Here is a 24,457-nt window from a genome sequence, read left to right as displayed (position 1 = left end):
GAGCTGTGACAAGTTGTATGCTTTTTAATTCAAAATGTATCACTTAATCCTGCTCACAGCACATCTATGACAGAGGATGCTTAAACACAATGAGAGTATCATACAATCTGCCTGTAACAGCAATTCCTGCACTAGTACTCCCAGAATGGATAGTAGTGATGAAATTAAAATGGCATCTGCAGTGAAAGATTTTTGCAGGCGTTTCCCTGGACACAGAAAAAAAAAATCAAAATAGAGACCTGAAATTTGTTTTTTTGCAAATATTTATTCTGTACTTTCATAGAACAAAAGGAACAATAAACAATCTGGACACTACAAAGAAGCCACTACAGAATTTGGCATGTATCACCTTTTTGCTGGATTACTGAGTAGAGCATACAATCTCTGAATTATTTTATCAACTGTCTATTAAAACACCCTCCTTCATAAAACTAAGGAGGTTATAACATATAAATAAGTGCATAGTGCATTTGTTAGGCTATCTGAGGAAAAACATTAGTTGTTTTTCCATGGAATCTTTTTCTTGTGAAGGCTAGCAAAACACAGTCTTGGGAAATTTTGTTTCTCAAATGCTTAAAGCCTAACATTTACCAATTAGATCAAAGACTTTTAGAAAGCAGGTCAAGCACTTGGAAGGGAAGAGGAGACTGATTTTCCAAAAACATTTTGATCTCAGGTCATAATTCACCTTAGGAATATCTAATAAACAAAACAAAACAAAAACAAAAACAAAAACAAAGCAAAACAAAAAAAAGCTTTTTCTGTTTATTTACTTGTTTTCTTAAGATGCTTCTCTCTGACTCAGGCTTATTAACATTTTTGTTGCCTTGCCTCTAGAAATAAACATCTTTGGAAGGTTCAGAGGCAACCAACACCCCTTTTCATCTCTGGGAATCCAGGTTTCTCCTGTCATACACATATCCACCTCAGTATTCTGGGTGAGGTTTCATAATATATGGACAAAATAATCTCCTTCGGACAAAAACTATTTCAAGCCTCCTCTCGCTCATAGTACATGCCCCTTTTTGACTCGCTCCATGGATTTCGGTGTTTGACTCCTGTAAGAAGCTAAAGCAGCTCCCTAAAGTGTCAATAAGCTATTCAGCTTTTCCCACTGGGTTACTTTATTGGCATTTTTGTGAGATGATCTAGCCCACTGAGGCCAGTGAAATCTAAGGACAGAACAGGAGAAATGCTAGAACAACATGCACTTAAGATCAGAACACTCATCACAAGAAACCTCACTCAAAGATGCATCAGGTCAGTAATGCTGGATTAGTCTGAAGGGACAAAACAGATATGCCCCTGTAGTGTAGATGAGTAGACGGAAGGTCAGCTTCTTTCCCCTTCATGCTATATGTAAAGATGGCATACCCAGAGGATTTCTGTCTCCAGCTGAATCTGCACAGCAGAAGAGATGAGCAGAACAGACAGGAAACCTCGTCTTACAGAAAAAAACCCACCATCGGTAAGTTATTTCTGCATCATGGGGACAATTCATGCAAATTAGCATACCACAGAGCCCAGATTCAGTGTATAACCCGTAAGTAATTTATGGGAGAGCCACTAGATGGTGCAGTGATGCTACAACAGAAGTCCAGTTTCCTTGTCACATACATAGGTGTTGAATTAAGCATTTCTTTTCGTCTAAGAAATACAACCTCAGATGAATGCTTTGGCATGCAGCATAGTATTATTGTTCTGAAAAGCTCAGGCTCCTTGTTATAAAATACCTTCATTTATTTATTTCTCAATCAGAATAGATTGACATGTGAGTGATATTCAAAAATTCATATAAATTAGAAAATTCTGAGTAATGGGGCTAAAAATATTTATCCTTATTTCTGTGCTTAAATGAGTAAACCCAGAGAGAAACAGCAGTGGAAAACTTGCAGTGCTTAGGTTAAAGTAAATTGAAAAAGAAATTATAAAGATGTCTTGATTGGCCAAAATTTATTTGGGTATGTTTCTCCTATGCTAAAAAGGACAGGAAATAAGATTTTAACAGAAGATTTTGTGGTTCGGTTTTGTTTTGTTTCTTTAATCTCAGTGTTTAGGAGCACATATCCTATCATCAGTCAAAGAGGCATTTTTTTGGAAATTCTGGGTTTATTAAATGCCTTTCTACCAGAACAATTTCAACGATTAATTGTTCTATTTAAACAAAGGGAAATAAACATTTTCCCTGAGCAGTTTTATATTCTGAAAAGAGAGACACCAGATAAACCATGCATGATCCCCATCAGTAACACCACAATCCCACAGAAAAAGGTAGGAAAAAATTCTAAATGAGATTTTGATCCAATACTGAAGGACAGTTGCACCTAAAGTTAGAAATAATACATTTCAGCACTAATAATAAAATTTAAAAAGAACTATAGTTAAAATTTTAGAGTAAAGCTTTTTGTTTCAGGCTACTTTTGACCAGAACATAGAAAGTTTGATACTCTTACACCTGCAAAAGTACAATGAGGCTTTTAGGATACTGATTCCATGGACATGAAGGCATAGTTTCTCATTAAACTTGAAAAGTCAGGAAAAACATACCCACTGGAATTATCTAAAATTTATTCACTTATATTCCATAGTACTTGTAATCTCTGCCAGTAAGAACAATTGTTAATCACTTTAATTCAAAAAAGACTGCAATGCTTATTGAATATCTATCTTTTAAAAAATGCCTGCTTCCCACTGTTGGAAGATGGTAAATATAAAAGTAGACACCTAAACAACACAATCGTGTGTGATCAGGAGCAAGTCTTCATTCATCTTATTGTGAAAAACACAGTGAGAAGGGCAAAGAGACTTATTCACCCCAAAGCATAATAAGCCATTCAGAACACAAACTCCACAACAGTTTACAACTTTGGCAAGCAAAAAAAAAATTAAAATATACATCCCAAACTTCCAAACTTATCTGGGATGGGGTAGAAGGGATAGTAAGAGCTGCTGTAATGCTACAGCTGCATTATATTGAGTTTAGATGCATACATATGCATCACCAAAACCCAGGACAATATCCCATTACAAACTAAACAGAAGCCTATTCAAGATGGAAAAAAAAATGAAACTGATTGTAACCAAAACACAGCTGCAAGACCCACAGGTCATACCTACAATAATCATAAAATTCATAAAAATATTGCTTAAATGTATTTCAGCAGCAAGTTTCATCCACTATCTTTTGCCCAAAGCTGTAAGAACAACTCTGTCATTACCCTGTCAAAATCATGCTGCAATTGTTCCAGCGCTTCCCTCAACAGGAAACAACCAATTGTTCAAAATTTGCACAGGGAACAGCTTCAACTGTAATATGAAATTACCTTTTCAGAGAAGAAAATATATCCTGTCTCCCCCCCCCCCCAAAAAAAAGAGTAAAATGTTTTGTTTTATTTTCTAAAATAATTTAGAAAATAATAAAAAAAAGTAATTTCTGCCTCTTGAGAAATGAGCCTGTGGGAACTAACATTTTTTGCATCAAAATTTTCTTCCCTTTCAAATGTTGTTTCACAGAGGAACACCTGGTTTCTTAAGTGTTCTGGGATGCAGAGCATCATTCCAATGGAGAAACCCTGAAAATGGTAATTCATTCTCCCATGTGTTGTAGGGATTCTAGAGAACTGAATAAACACCACCACTTAGATTTGGTGTATGCTTATTTTCGCAATAAAGTTAATAATGTGGTTTTCCCCTTTTTAAAGCCACTTTTTAACTTTTTAAAAATACAATAATCCTTCAGGAAAGAGAAAGGAAGGAGGAGCATTCAGAGGAACATTAGAATTAATGCAGGTAAAGGGCTGAATGATCAATTTTAGTTGTGTATGCAGCACGTGAATATACACAAGGAAGTGAGGAAACAGTTTATTTTCTGATTTTCTTTCCTAACGGTTTTGCTTTCTTTTCATCCTTTCTTACATCGCAGAACTCGGGTACTATACTAAAATTGTTGTTTATACCACAAGAAGGTAACTTGTTTGAAGAGATACTAAGCTTTTAGTCTATCTAATCAATAAAAAAAATTGAATAGTCATCTAAGATAAGCTCCTACATTCACTTTAACTGTAAACATGAAGCATTACTTTCCCTTTGCCTTGCTTCTGTGTTTTCTACTGCTTTAGATATCCATGCAATTGAGAGTCCAAATACACAAGCAATTTGTGCATAAGCTTAAGTTCAACAGGACCACTTTTTGTTTGGCATTCATATGAAAAGTCTGCAGTGATACACTTGCAGAACTGCGGACTGATGGAGATGAAAACAAAACTCATTAGGTGTGCCTAATCAATCAACTTCATTATACTGGATGGCTTAGATGTCTTTTACTAGTTTAACTATGGAAAAACATGAAAAATACAACTGCCATCCTTGAAGTGTCTCATTTCAGAATCAGTTATTCTTGGCAGTCAGAGCACGGCTTTTACACTTGTATCTTAAAATACAAATATAAAAGAAAAATAACAAACCAAAGCATCACAGCTAATTGTATGATTCAGAGCAGTGATTACAATTCTTACTGAACTACAGTGATATATCTACTGTTTCTGCTACTAAATACTTTGGTTTCTTCCCCCCATGTTCATATAGCAAATCAAGAACAAGAAGTGACGAACTCTAGCATCACGCAAATACCAGACACAAACTGCATTTCTGCTATTCCATGATTCCTGCAGATTCTGTGATTACATTAACTTTGTTATCCAACAACTAAAGCTCCCGAATTTGACAAGCTGGTATCTGCCTACTGCTTCAAGTAACTTGTTTTTAAAAGGCCAATTCATTGCTGGGATACAATCCAATCAGGTCAGCATTTATATTTAATCATCCGGTCATAATGCAAGACAATTCAAACAAAGGTACGATTGTTAGTTTCTGAGCTTAGTCACAAACCAAATTAGATTTTTCTTTCCCTCTTAAGATTTCTAGTACCCTTTGTTCTGTTAGTAGAACACCATATTCTTGCAAGCATTTTATTTTCCTTGAACATTCCTGTGCAATAAGATTACATAGTATCATATTAACTCTCTTTTCTTGATTGATGGAAGCAAACCTGAAGAAGGTTCTGTATGGTCCAGTAGTTTTGATGGTATATTTAACTGCACTTAGACTGAAACTCCATAAAATTCACTTAAAATACACGTAAAATAAAATACACTTCATATTACTATTGATACCATGTCACAACCCTCCTAAAACATAAATGTCACAGAGGAGGTCATAGTCATACGAGGCAGATAAATAAAAGCTTAAAGTTAATTTGAATATCTATAATTTTAAAAACTTAATTCAGATTTCTGTTAAAAAGCAAGTCAGAAATTGATGATTCTAAAAATCTCAATCAAACCTGTTACTTAGTTTTATTAAAGTGAGCTAAGTAGTTCTGAGCTTGAAGTCATTTGTTCAGCATCATTCAGACACATGAAAAGGATGAGCAGTCACAAGTATCTTCTTCATATATCTTGTTTGATTTATTAGCAAAGTCTTATGGAGTTACCAGTTTCATTAATCATCACACAGTGAAGCTATTGATTGCTCTGCAGTCTTTTCTTTAAAGCTACTTCTGACTTTTCAGATATCCTGTCTTCAAAGGAATTTTACAAATCTGTTTTCAGTCACATCTCTCTTCCTTCCTTTGTTTTTGCTATGCTACTTCTGCCCTCAGAGTCTTAAGCAATCCACCTTTCCCTCAGAAGATGTCTCAATTGCTTACTCTTTCATGACTAAATTGCTATGACATTGCTAAATATAACCCCTAAACTTCAACACAACATTCACATACTTAACATGAGTGCCAAACTGTTGCACAAGTTCAGTATTTATTCTGCCATCCATAAAATCGCTCCTGGGATTGCACTTGAAGGGACTGGGTCTGTATGCTTCATACGGACCCTTCTCCTCATACATTTGGGGGGGGGGGAACAGGAACACACAAACAAACAAAACAATCACTTGGTTTCATCCCTACCCCTCCCTGACTTACCAGCTACTGTGAGCTAATGGATTAAGCCAGCGGCACCTGCTTCAGTAAACCATATTCAGAATCCTCTGGCTCACAGTAGAGGTTCTACCTCGCTTCCAAAGAAGTATAACTGCTGCTTTAAGCAACAAAGCTACATGTAAATGCTTATCTCAGCCCTAAATATTTCTGGGGTAGCGTCAGCAGCAACCTATCATCAAATAATCTTGTGTTACACTAATTCACCACTTATCTGATCATACTGATAAAAATGCTTTGAGATAAGGAAGCAAAAGAAGGGCAAAAGAGAATGGAAAAAGTCAAGTTTTTTCCATTCCTTCTTCCCAGTCTTCTGGCAAGTGAGGAAGTGAGGCTGAAGTTCACCCTGCATTTTGTTCTAGCGGATGACCTTGCAAACATCCAAGCCTGTTGAGATAGAGAACATTTCAAGCAACCCCCCCCCCCAAACTTATGTAGAAATTATTCCTACCAACAGTATTAATGACAGCAGTTGATCAATAACCCTCAATCAACAAAACAAGGAAAGAAATCAACCACCCCTCCATCTTTTTTTCCCCCACATATCAATATAGTAACTTTCACTTGGTTGATCCATTCCCAAACAACTAATTCAAGCTTATCTGCAGCCATTCTTGCTTTACTTGACAGGATGTCAGCAGAATAATTTGAAGTTAGAACTCTTGATGCAATCTGCTACCAAGCCAACACTTCATGTGCGTATAATTTCAATGTAAGGAACTTTAGGCACCTCTTCAGATATTAAATGAAACTGAACTGTCACATTCCGCTGAAGTGGAAAAGATTATTCCCACTGAACTGTAAACTGAAGCACATAAATGATAAACTGACCAGAACCGGATCAGCAAGTGACAGAACAAATATTATTCCTCCTTTCCTGACTATTAGTCTCTTTCAAAAATCACATGAGGTTTTGAAAGAACTTGGAAAGAAAAACAAAAGAATCCTTCTGCATATGCAGCTGACAGGGAGTTATATGGTTCAGAATCTTCAAGGCTTAGAAATTCGTTCATTAAGTTACCACTCAGGTGTTGACTGAAAGTTCACTCTAATCTGAAGTTCTGAAGGGAAAGCAGTTTGAGCAACATAAAGAACATAAACAATACTCCATGACCTTGTGACACACAAAGGAGAAGCAAGCCATGAGGAAGTGTTTATCTTTTCCTTTTGAGAGAAAAGTAGTTATACACCTGCATATAAACAATCAAGCCTTAAAAAAGAGAGAGAGAGAGAGAGAGAGAGAAAAGAAAAATGCAATCCATTTTCAAATCATTGTTATCCAAGAGTTTCAGTCCTTTCTCACTGCTGTAGAAGACATTAGCAATGTCTACTGGCTTCTACAAGGTAAAACAAGGAAAGCAAGCTTGGAAAACAGTGTTGAATTGTTACAATAGACAATGAAGATAACTGACAAAATTCAATAGTTTAATACCATAGTGATATTAAAGTTAGGAAGGCATCATAATAACCTCTCAAAAGAAAAGCCACACAGAAAATGACACAATACATCTTTGAGGAATTCCCATGTTGGACTGGATCACATATCGCCAACAGTTTTGTGTGGGGCTTTTCGCATCTGATCAATAGCTTGGTAAGTACATCTGAGGCATGTGACACAAGGCCTCCTCCACACTTCTTCCTTCTTCTTACCAATCCTTAAACCCTTTTTAAGTGCACTGGGCACTGCACATAAATAGCTGGGGGGGTGGATTTGCCAAAGGGGAACTGGGCGTATAGCAGTGTTTGGAAATGCCAGTAGGCATGCATCTGTGATCAGTACAAGGTCTTTTAAAAATCTGACCTCAAGCCTTTTAAAGTATGATGTACTGTAACACGTTAGCCTGAAGTAAAGCACACACAAATACCTGTTAACTCAGCAAGCAACTGAAGGGGACTTTCTGGAACACAAGGTACTCAGACAGGAACAATATATCCATTTTGATGCTAAGCAGCAAAATTTGGGGGAAATCTTAAGGGCTGGAAAATAAGAATTTAAAGCCAAAGCACTTTAACTGCAACCATCATGTAAGACCACAGACAAAACATTAAGTGTAATTCCTCACAGAAATAGTTCTGAAGATATAATCTAAAAAACATACGCATATTACCAATCAGTTAAGCTACTGTCATTCAGTTGCTTTAAAATGTTTTTGCACAATTCTGCAAGCAGAAGAATAGGAAACCATTGACCATTGTTTCCATTTCTGGGAAAAAAAGACACTCAGGGAAACAAAGTAATCAGAAAAATAACTTGTTTTTCATCACATTCTACAATTCCAAAATCTACAGCCCTAGCCACTACAAGAAACTCACACTATCCAGCAGATTTTTGCAGCACTGGAACACATCAAAGAAGTGCAGTCAGTGCCAAGCACTGACCCTGGCAAACTCCACAGTTCAGTCAAAGGCCAACAGTTTGCCTCTGACAGCTCCATTTGTAAAGCCTGAAATGACAGTCTAGCTGGACACCCTGCTTTCTGTCAGAAAAGCCTATACTAAGAATCACAAGAAGGGAGCTCCTGAAATGCTTTCTCAGCACAAGCTAGATAGGGATGTGCAAAGGAAAGACATGGCAGGCTGAATGCATACATTATTAAACAATAAATAAATAATAGATAGGTGTATTATTTCTTGTCATTAGATAAGGAAGCTGTTGGACCACAGTTGGGTTTTTTCCAAGCCCCCCCCTTTTTTTGATACTGTTGTTTTAAAAAACTTTTCTTTATCCAAAATCACAAATACCATATTCAGAACTAGAGACTCAGAACATGTAGAAATCATGTTGCTTTCTTATTTATTAACAGGGCACAACAAAAGCTGTGCACACATGGGTGCATGCAAACACACACACACACACACACACACACAGAGGAATGCTGCTGACAATCATCTGCCTACTTAGTTAACTGCTAGTACTCTAAGCCTCCAGGGAGCATTTTCATCTTTATGTGTTGTTAAGTTACTGGACAGAAATGCCTGGAGGGCTCATGAAGGCATCTCTTTTGTCATTTAGTAGCTTAGAGGACATTTTACTCTTCTATAACAGCAAAAGTAATCGTATGTAGGTATATACTTAGTAGCTTCCATTGCTTACTCCAGCTACAATACACATACTCAGAAACAAAACTCTGCCTGAAGGCAGCTATTTGCAAAACATGTCTGTCCTACCCGCATGGGTCACATATGAATTCTTAGTGAGCTTTGCATTTTGATGGTAAGAAATAAATTCCAAATAAAGTTTAAAACATGAATTCCACTAATCTACTTGGTTCATAACTCTCCTAAGGAGGTCAGTTCAGATCATTTGAAAAGAGTACTGTAGCACTACTGACATTAAACTAAGAAAATACTACAACTTACTACTTTCTACTACACATAGGATTCTAGAAATGTTTCATAGGTCAGCTGAATCCTCATCTGGTGTATGTTTCTAGTAATCACAAGCCATGAAAAATGGATTTCCTTGAACTATAGCCATAAATTTTATCTTGTTTGAATAGTTTCATCAAGAAAAACAAACAAACAAAAAAAATGGAAATCACAGCAGTAGTATCTTTCCAGATCATTTTTCTACCTTTTCCTACAAAACAGTGAACAAAAGAATCAAAACTATGGCCTCTAATATCCATAATATATAGAATATAATCACTGCAGGAGACACACAGACAGTTTCTCCCTACATAAGTATGCACACGCCTCCAAAACATAAGCTTTCTCACACTCAAACTCAATAGGCTGGGGGAAAGTTCAAGCTTCCTTTCACTGACACTGAAACTGACACTGGATTCCTAGCCTACTTACATACTGTATGGGCTCACAGTTGTGCAACGTAAAGAAGCTGCATACATCAGACCACTTAATTCCTACCTCTTTACATGAAAGGCAGAAGCTAATACAGTTTTAAGAAGATCCATACCCTCAGCAGAGATCTGAAAACACACTTCTTTTTTAAAAACATGCTTTGTACATTCTTTTTCTCCATATGAGAGATTGTGGTACAAACAGGGAAGCATAATAAAAGGGAAAAATCATGGATCAAGCCAAGCCAACACAAGTTTTGCTATTAACTTAAAAAGGCCCAGAATTCCACTTACACTGATGAAAACAGGACCAAAATATGTTGCCATTTGAGGAACAGTAAGGAGAGTGACAGCATGGTCTCCCAATCCACCATTCAGTGCAAATACACTTCAAGACTTCTTAACTGAGAAATCATTTCATTTTTTGTTTTGAAGAAATTCACTAAGACTTTGTTTGAATAGTGTCTGAACAACAGCTATGCAAACTGTAAATCTGTAGATATGAACTCTGTAACTATTGTAGCTGACCCTGCAACAGTCCACGGGTCAGGCCTTCCACTCACCTCAGGTCAACACATCTAAACCTCTTCTGCCTAAGACCTGCGTAAGGTAAGATACCAAGCCATTGCCATGGATATTTAAGTTTCAGCAGAAACATCAGCAAATGATTTCATCTACTACCTATATTGCAGCAACAAAAACATCAAATAGAACAGAATTTGTCTCAAGTTTACAAAATTGACTTGAAAGAAATGAAACAGCCAAACACAGTAGAAACTGAAAAACAAAGGACTAGAAGGGTGAAGTGACAGTGGGATAGTTACTGCACACAGTTTCTTTGGGTTTTTCAATTATCTTTTTAAGTACACTCTGGAAATAACCACACAAAGTACCAACTGGTAGCACACTCTTGGCTGTTAAGTATGCATATCGCATATTACATATATTAGAGCTAAAACACACAAATTGTGCACATCAGAAGCATGCTCCCCGTACAAATTATCCCACAATCCACAAAACGAATGGCATAAATTACTTTTACTTGCTATGACTTCCACTCCTGTTTTAGGAGAGGGAGTGTATACAGGTGAGTATTTTTATGTGTGTGTGTGTGCACGCGTACATGTGGAAGAAGACTACAAATAAAGCCTGCTTCTTACAGGCAGGCAAACCCCATAGGTTTTGCAATTCTGCTGTATTACAAATGCATTGCTTAGATGCTTTGTGCTTATATCAATTACTCCAGTCCAGCAACGGGCATAGGAAACACAATTTGCCATTAAAACTGCACAGGTATTTTTTCAAATGTTAGTAGGAAGCCAGGATTACACACAAGCAAAACCACAAACACATCTGGAAACTGAATACTCCTTTGCTTTTGCACACAAGCCCAAAACTCACAGCTCTAATTTAACTGAAAAGCCCAGGACTTCCCTAATCTTCTAACTTCAGCAACATTGATTGCCAGTCCAAGGTCCACGGGGGTGAACCAAATAAACCTCACCTCCACACTATCCACAAATCAAGCCTTCCTCCTTACACTAAAAGCTTTTCTGCTTAAAAAGCAGGTGGCCTCAAGGACCACATACGTGCTACCGCATGAGCAGGAGAAACCCCAGAGAAAGGATCACCACCAGCAGGGACACAGGAACACAGTCAGGACAACACTTACTTCAGAAAAGACACTGCAACAAGTTTGAATATAGGTTTGAAATAAACATTTTCATACCTACAAATAACATATGTATGCAAGCTTCTTACATACTATATATATAGTATGTATATTCTCAAAAATACATATATGTGTACATGTATATATATACATAATATATATATGCATGTTTCCCACCTTTCCACACATACTTCAAGCATGAAAATGCATCAACAACCACTTTATGCACCCCACCACAGCCCTCCACACACCCTGACTCCTAAGACAACTATCACACCCACCACATACCCCAACTCCCTTCACACTCGCCACACACTCCGACTTCCTTCAAACCCCTCAAACCCTCCACACGCACCCTGACCCCCTTCACACTCCTCACACTTCCCGACCCCCTTCACTCCCTCCACACACATCCTGACCCCCCCTACATGCACCCTGACCCCCTTCACACACCCCAACCCTTTTCACAGCCCTCACACACTCCCCCCAAACCCTGACCCCCTCCCATGCACCTCAACCCCCTTCATACTCTCCACACACACCCTGACCCCCTTCACACCCCTCATACCCTCCACACACCCTGACCCCCCCAACCCCTCACAATCACCCTGACTCCCCTCACACACACCCTGACCCCCCCACCCCTCACATACACCCTCCCTCCACACCCCGCACACCCTCCACACACCCCGACCCCCTCACACTCCTCACACACACCCTGATCCCCCTCACACACACCCTGACCCCCCCACCCCTCACATACACCCTCCCTCCACACCCCTCACACCCTCCACACTCCTCACACACACCCTGACCCCCCAATCCCTCACAATCACCCTGACTCCCCTCACACACACCCTGATCCCCCCACCCCTCACATACACCCTCCCTCCACACCCCTCACACCCTCCACACACCCCGACCCCCTCACACTCCTCACACACACCCCGACCCCCTCACACACACCCTGACCCCCCCCACCCCTCACATACACCCTCCCTCCACACCCCTCACACCCTCCACACTCCTCACACACACCCTGACCCCCCCAACCCCTCACAATCACCCTGACTCCCCTCACACACACCCTGATCCCCCCACCCCTCACATACACCCTCCCTCCACACCCCTCACACCCTCCACACACCCTGACCCCCTCACACACTTCCCCACACAACCTGGCCCCCTTTACACTCCTCACACACATCCAAACCCCCTTCACACACACCCCGACACCTCCCTCCTCCCCCCCCCCACACCCTGACCCCCTCACACTCCTCACACACACCCTGACCCCCCCCACCCCTCACATACACCCTCCCTCCACACACCCTGACCCCTCACACTCCTCACACACACCCTGACCCCCCCCACCCCTCACATACACCCTCCCTCCACACACCCTGACCCCCTCACACTCCTCACACACACCCTGACCCCCCCCACCCCTCACATACACCCTCCCTCCACACACCCTGACCCCCTCACACTCCTCACACACACCCTGACCCCCCCACCCCTCACATACACCCTCCCTCCACACACCCTGACCCCTCACACTCCTCACACACACCCTGACCCCCCCACCCCTCACATACACCCTCCCTCCACACACCCTGACCCCTCACACTCCTCACACACACCCTGACCCCACCCCTCACATACACCCTCCCTCCACACACCCTGACCCCCTCACACTCCTCACACACACCCTGACCCCCCCACCCCTCACATACACCCTCCTTCCACACACCCTGACCCCCTCACACTCCTCACACACACCCTGACCCCCTCACACACTTCCCCACACAACCTGGCCCCCTTTACACTCCTCACACACATCCAAACCCCCTTCACACACACCCCGACACCTCCCTCCCCCCCCCCCCCCGGCACCAACGGCCGCCGCCGCCGCGCACCTACCCGCCGGCTCCCCCCGCCCCGCCCCGCCGCCCCGGGGGGACGCTACCACTGCGGCTAGGGGGAGGGGGGCACAGCGAGGGGGCCGCTGGCCGGAGAAGCGGGGTGGGCGAGGAGGGGAGTCCACCGACCTGCTCCTCCCCCGCCGCGGGTCCGCGTGGTTGGCTCCCGGCGGAGCCCTGCGTCGCTCCCATGGCAACATCGCCAGCCCCGCGCGGCCCGCGGGCAGGGGCAGCGGCGCCGCCGGCCGCCCTCGGCCCCGCGGCAGCTGCTGTCAGCGCGCCCGGCCCCACAGCCCCACGGCCCCGGCCCCACGGCCCCCGCCCCGCCGCGGGCCGGGTGCGGGGTGCGCCGCCCCGCCGCGGACAAAGCCGCTACTCAGGCGGTGCCCGGCGACAGAGCGACTCTGTGCTGGCAGAGCCCCCCCCCCGGCACCGCGGAGGCGAAGAAGCGTTTGCATTCTCTCCGGGAAGAAAAGAATTGTTATTCCCCACTTACAAAAATATTTCTTGTAGTCTTCCCCCGGCAGCAGGTGCCTGCGACAGGATGAAGGGGACAGAGCTCGGACCGCATCTCTGCATAACACCTCAGATAAAACCTGCAGCCCACAAAGTCCGACACACAGGGTTTTGTTTGTTCGTTTGTTTTTCAGAGATTTCGATTTGAAAGCCAGGACACACCTGAAAAGTTCTCAAGCCTGCAGCCCCAGTGGGTTTTCCTTCCATCACCTAACACTTTTTGTATCAGTCTCAACCTCATCACTTTTCCAATTGATTCTGAGACTGAACTGACTACTTTGCTACTTTGCTTTTGAGGTTTTTTTTAAGTATTCTATTCAGTTCAACAGCTATGCTGTAGTCTGGAGAAGAAGAAAAAAAAAAAAGAAAAAAGGAATCTTTTCCCAGTGGTACTGTCTTTCTGGAGCTACATTACTTTTGAGTGATGAGTCAACACTAGTATCTTGAAAAGAGTCAATTCTTGGAAGGAGAAAAATAAGAATGAGGATAAGTTGTAAGGGAAGAGTTTTCCTAAGCCAGTACTTTAAAAAAAAAAAAAAAAAAAAAAAAAAAAAAAAAGGAGCACAAACAACATGTTACTTTGTATGGCCTACCCTCAAATCTGAAGTGAGAGAGACAGAAAAACGCCCAAGTGCACCCTTTTCTCTTTCGTCCGCGCTCTTGTCTTTTTGCTAAAGCAAGTGATCCCTTCCGACTTTTGTCACAGCTCCAGCAGCCTGGTATCATGGTGTGGCCACGCACCCAGACCCCTGGGAGAAGGGAGCACAGACAGGCCAGCCCCCTCACCGAAATGGGGCTACAAGAGCAGCGTCCGGCACCAGGAATTTCTCCATGCGATGCAGCAGGGCCGGCAAACCAGCTGCCACCCTTGGCACTGCCGAGCACATCCGCACACCTCTGAAATCCAGAGCAGCTTTCCAAGGGAGTTAGGATGTTATTACACAACATAAGCAGAGAAAGCCACTATCTGATACTTACCTCCCTGAGGAGGTGAGACACTATGGAAACACCACAAGCTAGTTTTCAACTTGACAGGATATAGTGGGATGTTGCTCCAGGCAAATATGTAACTTCAGAAGATAAAATGATCTTTGCTTGTAGCCTGAAGGCCAAGTGTTTTTTCAAAGAGAGCATGGGATGCCCATTTGTCCTATGTGGTGTGGGACAGGGAAAGGAGAAGCTACTTGGTGCCTGCGGATGCATTCCCTAAGACGCTGGTATTGAGTTCTTCTCAGCACAAGGTAGAGCACCAACCTCCTGCAAGCGCCTGCCTCCACAGGGCCCTGGGCAGAGAGCCGGCACTGCCAGCGCCCCCTCCACAGATAGCACAGGCAGTGCCAGCCAGTGCAATGCATGGGCCTGACCCACAGCGGGCCAGGGAGGATTACTCTCCTTGCAGACAAAAGCTGAAGCTTTCAGCTTAAGCCACAAATGTAACATACTTTGTGCCTTTATCAAAGCCACCTGGTGTTATCAGTAACAGCAGGTTATCAGACCACGCTTTGCCGAGCTCTAAGGCAGCAGCTGAGGTTAACACACCTAGCTAGCCTGAGATACTGCAGCACAGACATAGGAACTGACCACAGTTATGCAATTGAAATAGACTTGTCTTCTAATCCCTCACCAGATCATCATCTGGGAAGAGGCTGTCTGTCTGTCTCCATTCAGTTTCCTGCAATAATAGAGGGAAAACAATTTGTGTGGGATATCAGAATACAGTTGTCTGTAAAACTTGGTTCACTTTTAAGAGTACAGAGCGCACATTCCTTCTCCCTGCTTTCTTTTCTCAAACCAAAAGGCTGCTGTGCTGCAATGTGCAGATAAATTGTCCCATGCTACCCTGAAAATGTGAACAGTGACTCCAAATGCTCAGGTTTGTGCTCAAACAAATGCCCAGATGTGTTAGGGGCCAAGTGTTAAGGGCCTGCTGCTACGGTCTGGGGTAACATCAATGATACCATAATTTACAAGTTACTTATCCTGCACTTGGACTGCAGAGAAGAGGCTTCATGGGTGCCTCCATCTTCCCTCTAACTGAGCTATCCTACCAAGACAGGATCTGGGGAGGCTGATGCAACTTAAACCGAAAGTAGAAGAATACAGAATGACAATTTAAACAATGCCAGAGCTGCAGGAACTGCTCCAGCCCCAAAAGTTACAGAGTTAACACAGCAAGAAGAGGACAGCAGGTACTCAAATCACCCCATTCACCTAAGAGCTATTCCTTTGAAAGACAGCATCCCCATCCTCTTCCCCAGTAAGCTGTAGATTAAAAAAATAAAAATAAAGCAGCCCACAGAAATACCAAAACCCCAAACTACAGCTTAAGCAAGCATATATAATGTGTAATTAGACCTATCCTTTCTTCTTGACTCAATTTATCCTAAAAGCCACATGACCCTGCCCTATGAATCATGACGGACTATGTATAAAACTCAAGATCCAAGCCGAAACAGACCCAGGGCACCAGCAGCAGTAGCAGAGGTCAGAAGACCCAGGATGATGCCTGTTCTTTCCACACATGCTGCCGTGTGCTTGGACTGAACGTCTGGAAACGGGGCTGTGTGTACCTCTCACTCAGGGCCTAACCTTGAAAGGGTGATGTAGGTACACTTGTGAGCAACATCGGAAGGGGTGCTGTAGCACAAAAAATAGAGTGTCAGTACCATTTCAAAACTAAATGAATTTGGCTGTAAGCGTACAGCACTGTCTGCTGCAGTGTTTAGGACCAGCTAATTGTCTACACGTACAGTGTCATGTGCAGGGGATTTCATTGTTATGAAGGTACGTACAGATATTATGATCAAGAACTTCTTTAGAAGGATTAATTAATCATCATTAACTGTATGAGTAGCATGCAAATAATTTCCAGTGACCACATTTCCCATTGAAACTTTCAACTTAAGTAATCAAGGCAGACATTGTTTGTCTACAGTCAGATTCAATTCATGTTCTGTATAGTGGTAATTTAAAGAGATCACCTGCTGCAGCTTGAGTCATGCAAAACCTAGGACATAGTACATAAATTAATTAATGCTACTGTGAATCAAGTAGTTGTGCTGCTTCCAGCATCAGCACATAGGGAACACCCATTTAACATTACACTACACGACGCAAATTTAAAACAAGCAGCTGCCTCCCACAGTTATTCCAGCCAACCAAGTAACTCCATTCAGCATCTTGCTTGCAGCAACCAAGATGCATTATTATGTTGTCATTTGGGCTCTCTCTGCCTTCCCTCCTCCCCCCCAAAACAAACCTTTCAGCTGGCCCCTTTAACAATTATGTCTAATCTTTTTTTGAAGAATGTTGGAGTTCAACACTGAGTAGTGCTAGATAACATACCAAATGGGTAACCTTAAAGATCTGGAAGCTGACTTCGATTGGAGACACTGGGTATGTAGGCTGCTAGTCTGGCTGTTGAATTGCCTGAGCAGGAGTATCAGTTTTGCTTTTGTTTTTAAGCAAGTGTTCCTGATCCTCTGATGAAAGACACTGTCGAAGTTTCTAAAAATACCATGTTGCCGAACAGCACCCCCCCTCCCCCTGCCAGGCAATCTCTTCAGCATGCTGGTTCTCATCAGCTTGCAAAACTACGCAAATCAGTCAAGCCCAGTCCTAAATGATTCATAAATCCAATTATGGCTGTTTCTTTATAAAGCAAGCTGGGCCCTAACAGATCCAACCTTCAGGATTACAGTTCCTTCAGGAACCCCGTGCTGCAAGGAGAGGCCATGGGGCTGGGGTCAGCTCACGAGAGCAGGGGTGCCCTTGCAGCACCGCACAGCCGCTCTGGGCACAGACGGAGGGGCAGTCAGGGAGATGCAGCTAGGCTCTTCTGAGATGCAAGGAGAGGAGACAGCAGGCGAAAGATGAAAACAATAGAGGTTTGAACTGGATATAAGGAGAATTTTTTGCCCCCCAAAGACACCCCAACAGTGGAGCCAGAGCCCAGAGAGGTTGTGCTCTCCATTTTCAGAGAGTCTCACACACTGACTGGGTAAAACCCTGGGCAGATCTGATCCTGACCCTGCTTTGGGCAGGAGGTTGGGCTAAAGACTTGAGGTCCCTTTCAGCCTGATCTATCCTATCATTCCTATACTATTCCATGACTCAAATGCCAGTGCCAGCATAAATGTTTCAGTGAGGAATATTAGCCATCCCTGGCCTAGTGTAGGGCTGTCCAAATGTGTGCAATTTACAGGCTTCAGAATAGCATTTCTAAGGCTGTTATTTTAGAATGCAGGTATGCACCTGGAAGAAACACAGGGCCCAACACAAACAACATCCTTCATTTCATGCATACTTTTGCTAGGATAAATACCAGTACAGAACCCTGCATAGCACATGTAGCCACCTATTTTGACCTTCATATGGTGAGCATTTTATTTTTTGCAACCTAGACATGCAGATTGACTAAGATATTTCTTATAAACTATGTTTAAAAAATACATATAAAGATTTACAGTAAGATAATGCACATTTCTAAGCATATGCCATAAAAATTCAATTTCAAGTTCACAAGAAAGAAAAAAAAATCTGAGAAATGCCTCTATGTGTTGAACAATTAGGAACAGCACTACAGAAGTGAACAATATGATAAGGCTTGATATTTTCCTTAATAGTTTTGAAATCCTTTTGATCATCAGTTCCACTAGGTCTTACATGAAGATCTCAAAGTTTTATTCTGTGAAAAGTAACACAAGACACTAATAGTTTCCTTTGCGTGTTCCTATGTCTTTGCAAAGAACATGCATATTAGAAAAAAACACATGTAGCATATGTTCCACAGGCTAAATTCAATCACAACCAAAGCAAAGCAGCATGAGGAATTTGATAATAGTAAGAAAAATGACAGTGGAGAGAATAAAGAAACATAGTCTCTATTTACGCTGAATAAATTTTCATCTGCATAGTGCTGTGAAGTACACTGCAGAGTTAAAAGGGACTCTGGTAAATAAGGCAAGTAAACAAGATTATCTGACCTGTTGCTGGGGTACGAGAAAGGGACTTAGTGACCCTGTCTGAATCTCTCTCTTTTCTTTATACTCATGTGCAACACTGCACAAATTAAAACAACTTTCTCCAGCATAAACACCTTGACCTCTACTGATTTAAGAAGCTACAAAAGCTATAAATGTTATTCTAAACAATAAAATAATGAAGTATCTTAAGCTGACCCAAACCACACAAGAATGCACTGCTTCTCAAACATCATAGAAAAATACATATACAACACTTCAAAGGAAGCCTCTTTCCCACCCCTAATTTTTAAACATTTTAAATAGAAAGCATCTCATGAACACATTCTGTTTGAACATTCATTTTGCTTACATTTCATTTCCTTCCTCTCGCCTCCATGTTCGTTGATTACTCTTTGCCAGGCAGTGAAACAGAATCTTCTGCTTTTAGCAATTTATCTGCTTTCCCTTACTAGAAGGCGAGTCCTACGAAACCAAATACTTTACCACGGTAATTAGTTCTTATGGCACAAATTGATTAAGACATCCCGGTAAAGAAAACAAAGATCCCATTCTCATCAAGATTTTAGTAAGTATAATTACTTACTAAGAACAAGCAAAAGAAAATGCAGAATGCACAAGACATAACAGACACAAAACTTGCTTGTTCATTTTTTCTGACAGAGGTTAATTTAAAAAACAATGCCCCAGAGAGCACTCCTTCAGCCAACTTAGTCCTTCAGAGCATTAAAACTCTACTTCAAAGCTCTGCCTCTCCCCATCCTATTTATACTAGCAAAGCTCCTGCTGAAGAACTCATTAAGAAACAAAGCAGTTATTCAGCCCTATTGAGTACCAGAAAGGTCTCAGATAGAGTACAGTGCCTCTTTTGGGTGCTACATTTCAGGAAAGACTGAAACTGGCTGGTGAGAGTCCAGAGAGGACTCAGGCAGTCACTGGGGAGCACACACGCAGCCCCCCAAGTCTTTCAGTCACCACCCACAACTCCTGGGAGATCATGGGCCTGCTGGCCAGATACAGCTTCCAAGGCATCTTTTTCTAGGGGATCAGTGATTCTGGCTACTGGAGCTTTGCCCAGAGCTGGGCTTGCAAGTATCCAGATTCCCTAATGTGAAGTTTGCATAGCATACCTTACTCTCAAAAGGTGCTCTTTTTGAAGATTAATCTTTAAAATCACATCTGCTAGAGAGCACAACTGGGATGTTCCTACCTATCTACACTTCACTGACATTCTCACATCATACTCCCTTCCCAAGTAAATAGGGCTTGCTTGTTTGTTGTTTTATATAATGCCAACCCATTTTTCTGTCTTCTTATGGTGCCTTTACAGTACATTAACTAGCATGCTCTCCTTTCAGTCCCAAAACATTGAACTAACAGGTGAATAGCTTTGGTTAACAAGTACATCACAATTAGAAAGGCAGAACAACAGACATTCACATTTCTAATTAAGTTTCTAAAGCAGCAGTAGCTATTCATCTCTTAAGAAACAAGGTGAAATCTAATCTAATTTTGTAAGATATGAGCCTAAAAAAAAAATCTTTGCTCTTAAAACTGTCAGCTATTAATCACTTGGGAAAACAAGCCAAATATGTTTGATTGACATGTAAAACTTAAGCATGCATTTTATATTCTCTGTAGAACTACTTGAGAAAAGGTTTCAAATGCAAGATTAAGAAGCCAAAAGGATTATATTTACCTTAATCGTGTACCACAAGAAAATATGCAGCAAAACAACACACTCTCTCTCTCTGTGGCTATTGTGTTTCCCACGGCTTTACTGAGTCACTACGAAATTTCCATTAATATTACCCTCTGTGCTTAAAGAAATTTATTTATCCCAAAATTCATGCTAAATATTTATATTTGATGAAGCCAGTATGGATTAAATTCATTCTTCAGCAATGTTTAGCTAAGAGAGATGAACTAGTCCAGGCCTGTGCATTATTATTTGCATAACTTCAGCAGAATTTTGAGTTCACTGCAGAAGTCTCTCCTCCTCAGGAGGCCTGTTGTACATCACCAAGCTTTCAGTAGATGTGCGTGAGCTCATTCTAAGTTGTTATGGGAAACCAGAAGAACTAGTTCTGATTGCAGCATAACACTCTATGAAGTACAGCTTCATAAATCCATTTAAAACCATAGCTGAAAGAATAAACATTATAGCTAATACACGGCAAGAATCTATTGTTTTAAATTAATGGATTAAACTGCTTCTAACTGACCTAACTTGATCAATACCTTGTGAGTAATGTCGATTTTGGACAGTTTCTGTCTATTTCCTGTGAAATGCTTTGGGCTTGATGTGCGGCTGTGTTCCCAGTCCCACTCACAAGGGGACGGCAGTGCAGTAGTTTGCTCCCTGAAAAATAAAATCTCATTTAAGTCATGTGTAACTTCAAGAGAGTGACCGTGAAGCCTGGAATCACTGAAATTCTTAAGAAAAAGAGGATTAAAAAAAATCCTTGATTAGCCTGGTGTGATTCAGCTGTTCTGACACTCCAGTGGAAACAGTGGTTAAATAAAAGAGATATCCAGCAACATTTATACTAGCAGCAACCTAACAGTAACTTCAGGTCAAGCACCCTCCCTCATCAGGCATCCAGGCAGGCCTGCACAGCAGGGAACAATGCATTTTTGCAAAATAAGTAATATGTGCACAGGAAGCATACTGATCTTCCATTTGTCGCACTAGTCTTTCCCCCAAGTCATTCTGGGTTTATTTTAACTTTAGTCTTACTTTTACACTACTCAATTAAACTAAGATTATTCAAAGTTAAACCTGTAACAGCAGTGATTCTTGAAGCATATCTTCAATAAGAATGAGATACATGCTCTCTGGTAGTTTCAGTAGGAAAGTTAACAGCTCCAATCACCAGGTGATACAAAAGAACCATTTCCCAACTCCATTCTCTACCCCTTCTCCTCAGATATAGCTCAGTAGGCCCCAGCTGCACCTCTTTTGTGCAAGCAGTGTATTAGCGTCAATGTAGCTTGTCAGAGGGCTTCTCCTCTCCCTTATCCCTTGCTGTAGCCTCCTATGTATGAGAACAGAAAAATGAATGGTTTAGCCAAGCTGAAGGAGGAATTTCTGAACGAAATAGCTATAAAGCCATTTTTTCTCTTTCTTTCCTTTTTTTTTTTTTTTTTAATCATTCTAATCATCTCCTTAACTTCTCTCAAAACACATCTTTCTAAAGCGTTCCATCTTTGAAGAAACAAGATCCCCTTCTAGGGAGTTCTGACAGTATCTTATTCATACTTACAATGGTTTTGTGGCTTTTTTTTCTTTTAATCTCAATTTATATATTATTCTGGTTAATAACTCATAGCTACTTACAGCTGGCAGGAGAGTCATAAGAAAGAGTTAGTAAAAGAATTCTGAAGAATTTCCTCCATTATCTACAAGTCTACACTACATTTCATAGATGTGCCTTGTGTATTACACCCACTTTTCCTTGAATACAGATGTAATGAAGTCCTAGGTTCAGAAAAGGAAGCTTAAAAGTTCTAAGATATTAAAAAAAAGTCATTTGGTCTCAGATTAACTTATTAAAAAAAAGGAAAAGAAAAAAAAGGAAAAAAATAACCTCACAAATGCAAGCACCTCCCAGACATCACATTGAGAAGACAAAAGATGTCCCATTTCCATCTCTGCTGACTCTTCCACAATAAATGCATCTTTCCAAAAGCAAAACTCTACTATTTAAAGCATGAGTTTCCACTGTCCTCAAAGAACAGCAAAAGCTATGCATTATGAGCAAACATCAGCTTTATAGTTCCAGACTGCATGCAGAATAACAGTCTTTTCCAGAAAGCAGCAAGAAAGTTACACAAGAAAGCTAAAATCAAATTACATCGCATTTTGACTCCTTGTGAAGATGCTGACAGTTACAAAAAATCTATCTACCACAGAAGTCACAGCATTATTCCAAGTGAAATAGAAATGGAAAAATATGCTTTATAATGCTTTTGATATGGAAATGAAAATGAATGCCTTAGTCAAATAACTAAGGCATAACAACTTTTGTTCTCTGTCCTCTCTCACAGGTCTGGGTTACTGTCAGTATTTTCACCTCTCAAGTGACAGCACTGAAGTTGGCATCACACTTTAATGCTGATTTTCATTTTGGGAGATAGCTGAGAGAAGTATAGGAAGAATTTAACTTAAGCATACAGATACTTCCCGAAAGCTAATACTGAATGTAAGGTGTATCTCATGTTGTAAATTTGGAGAAAAATGACTGGTTTTAAAATACTATTCAATTTGATTGTATTCTCTCTTATATGAGCCCGACGGAGTACCACTAGAAGTCCGAGTGAGAAGCAGGTTTTAGCAAAATGAGCTATTAATTTGCCTATTCCAACTGTATAGATTACAGTTCACAGCTGCAACCAGAACAGTGCTCTTTTCTTCAAATCTTGGTTTACTTTGCCGCAACTGTTAGTTCCCAACCTTTAGTACTCAGAAAGATCTAATAAAAGGATAATGAAGTCCAATGCAAAAAGCTTTTCTGCTTCTGTTGAATTGTCAGAATGGCAGTTCTGCAATCCAAATAAATTTTAAGCAGTTAAAATTCAAAGTGAGTTCAATTGCATCACTTTAAAGCTCTCTGTGAAAGAAGGGAGATGCCTGATCAATGGTATGGGAAAGAAAAACATGTATTAACAGGGTAATATCTTTTTCATTTGGCTACTGACTAACACTTACTAGCAGATGAAAGTTAATCACTTGGACATTAAAGTTATAAAGCAAAAAAGAATGGATGTTAAAGTTAACACGTTTAATTTTTAAATGATTTGCTTTGAGTTATGCCAATAGCCAAACAAAGCTACTTGAAGCATGAAGAAAAATTCTGTAAAAATACACTATTACATTCCAACACAGTTCCATGAAGGATCAATAGCCATCATGTAATCTTTTATTAACATGTAAAGTGTGGAATTTTTATTCTCCGCAAATTTCAGAGATTGGCATGCAGATAACTCACATGAAACAATCAAAGGAAGTCACAGTCAAGGGAACATGGGAACATGGTGTCTAAATGCATTGTGCTAAGGACACTGTTAAATGAGCACATTTTAACAAAAAAGCCAAAAAGCACTCATCAATGAAACACCAGAATCCTAGGATCAACTTGAGGAATTCTTGTGTTGATAAGATGGTGGAACCTGCTGGTATCTATTTTTTTGTCATTTAGGTGAGGCAACTAAAAATTACAGGGGTGCTTTATTTGAGTCAGTGTTACTGTAGCTACCACTATTAGTGGAGAAGCTCTTGCGGAAAGTTTATAAACAAAACCAGCGTTCAATCAATCACATGTTACACCAAGCTTCTCTTTGAAATCTTTCTTACATGAAATTAATCAAAACCAGTAGAAACATATCTTTTCCTTAACTTAGAGCAAGTTTCTCAGATCTTATGTTCCTCTACTACATCTTAAAGAATGGCACAGCATTCTAACACAGGACAAGAACAGGAAAGATGAGTAAGGCTGTGAGGATATCCATTTACTGACACTACTTAAATAGGATGGGCAGGTGGGAGAGAAGGACGATCCTTCTCATATACA

At 41.0% G+C, this 24,457-nt stretch overlaps 1 protein-coding gene across 4 annotated transcripts in view; it reads right to left on the bottom strand.

Moving 5' to 3' along the window:
* TJP2 (tight junction protein 2) overlaps nt 1-24,457 on the bottom strand; it is a 65,518-nt gene that overhangs the window by 31,578 nt on the left and 9,483 nt on the right. The window contains exon 2 of one of the 4 annotated variants that reach the window (XM_062599358.1): nt 21,126-21,246. The exons of the other annotated variants lie outside the window; for them this stretch is intronic. The gene's annotated coding sequence lies outside the window, so the exon portion shown is untranslated. The remainder of the gene's footprint in view (nt 1-21,125; nt 21,247-24,457) is intronic. 4 annotated transcript variants of the gene reach the window in all.

Source organism: Rhea pennata, chromosome Z, assembly GCF_028389875.1.
Source record: "Rhea pennata isolate bPtePen1 chromosome Z, bPtePen1.pri, whole genome shotgun sequence".
Lineage (NCBI taxonomy): Eukaryota > Metazoa > Chordata > Aves > Rheiformes > Rheidae > Rhea > Rhea pennata.
This window is presented reverse-complemented; position numbering and strand designations above follow the sequence as displayed.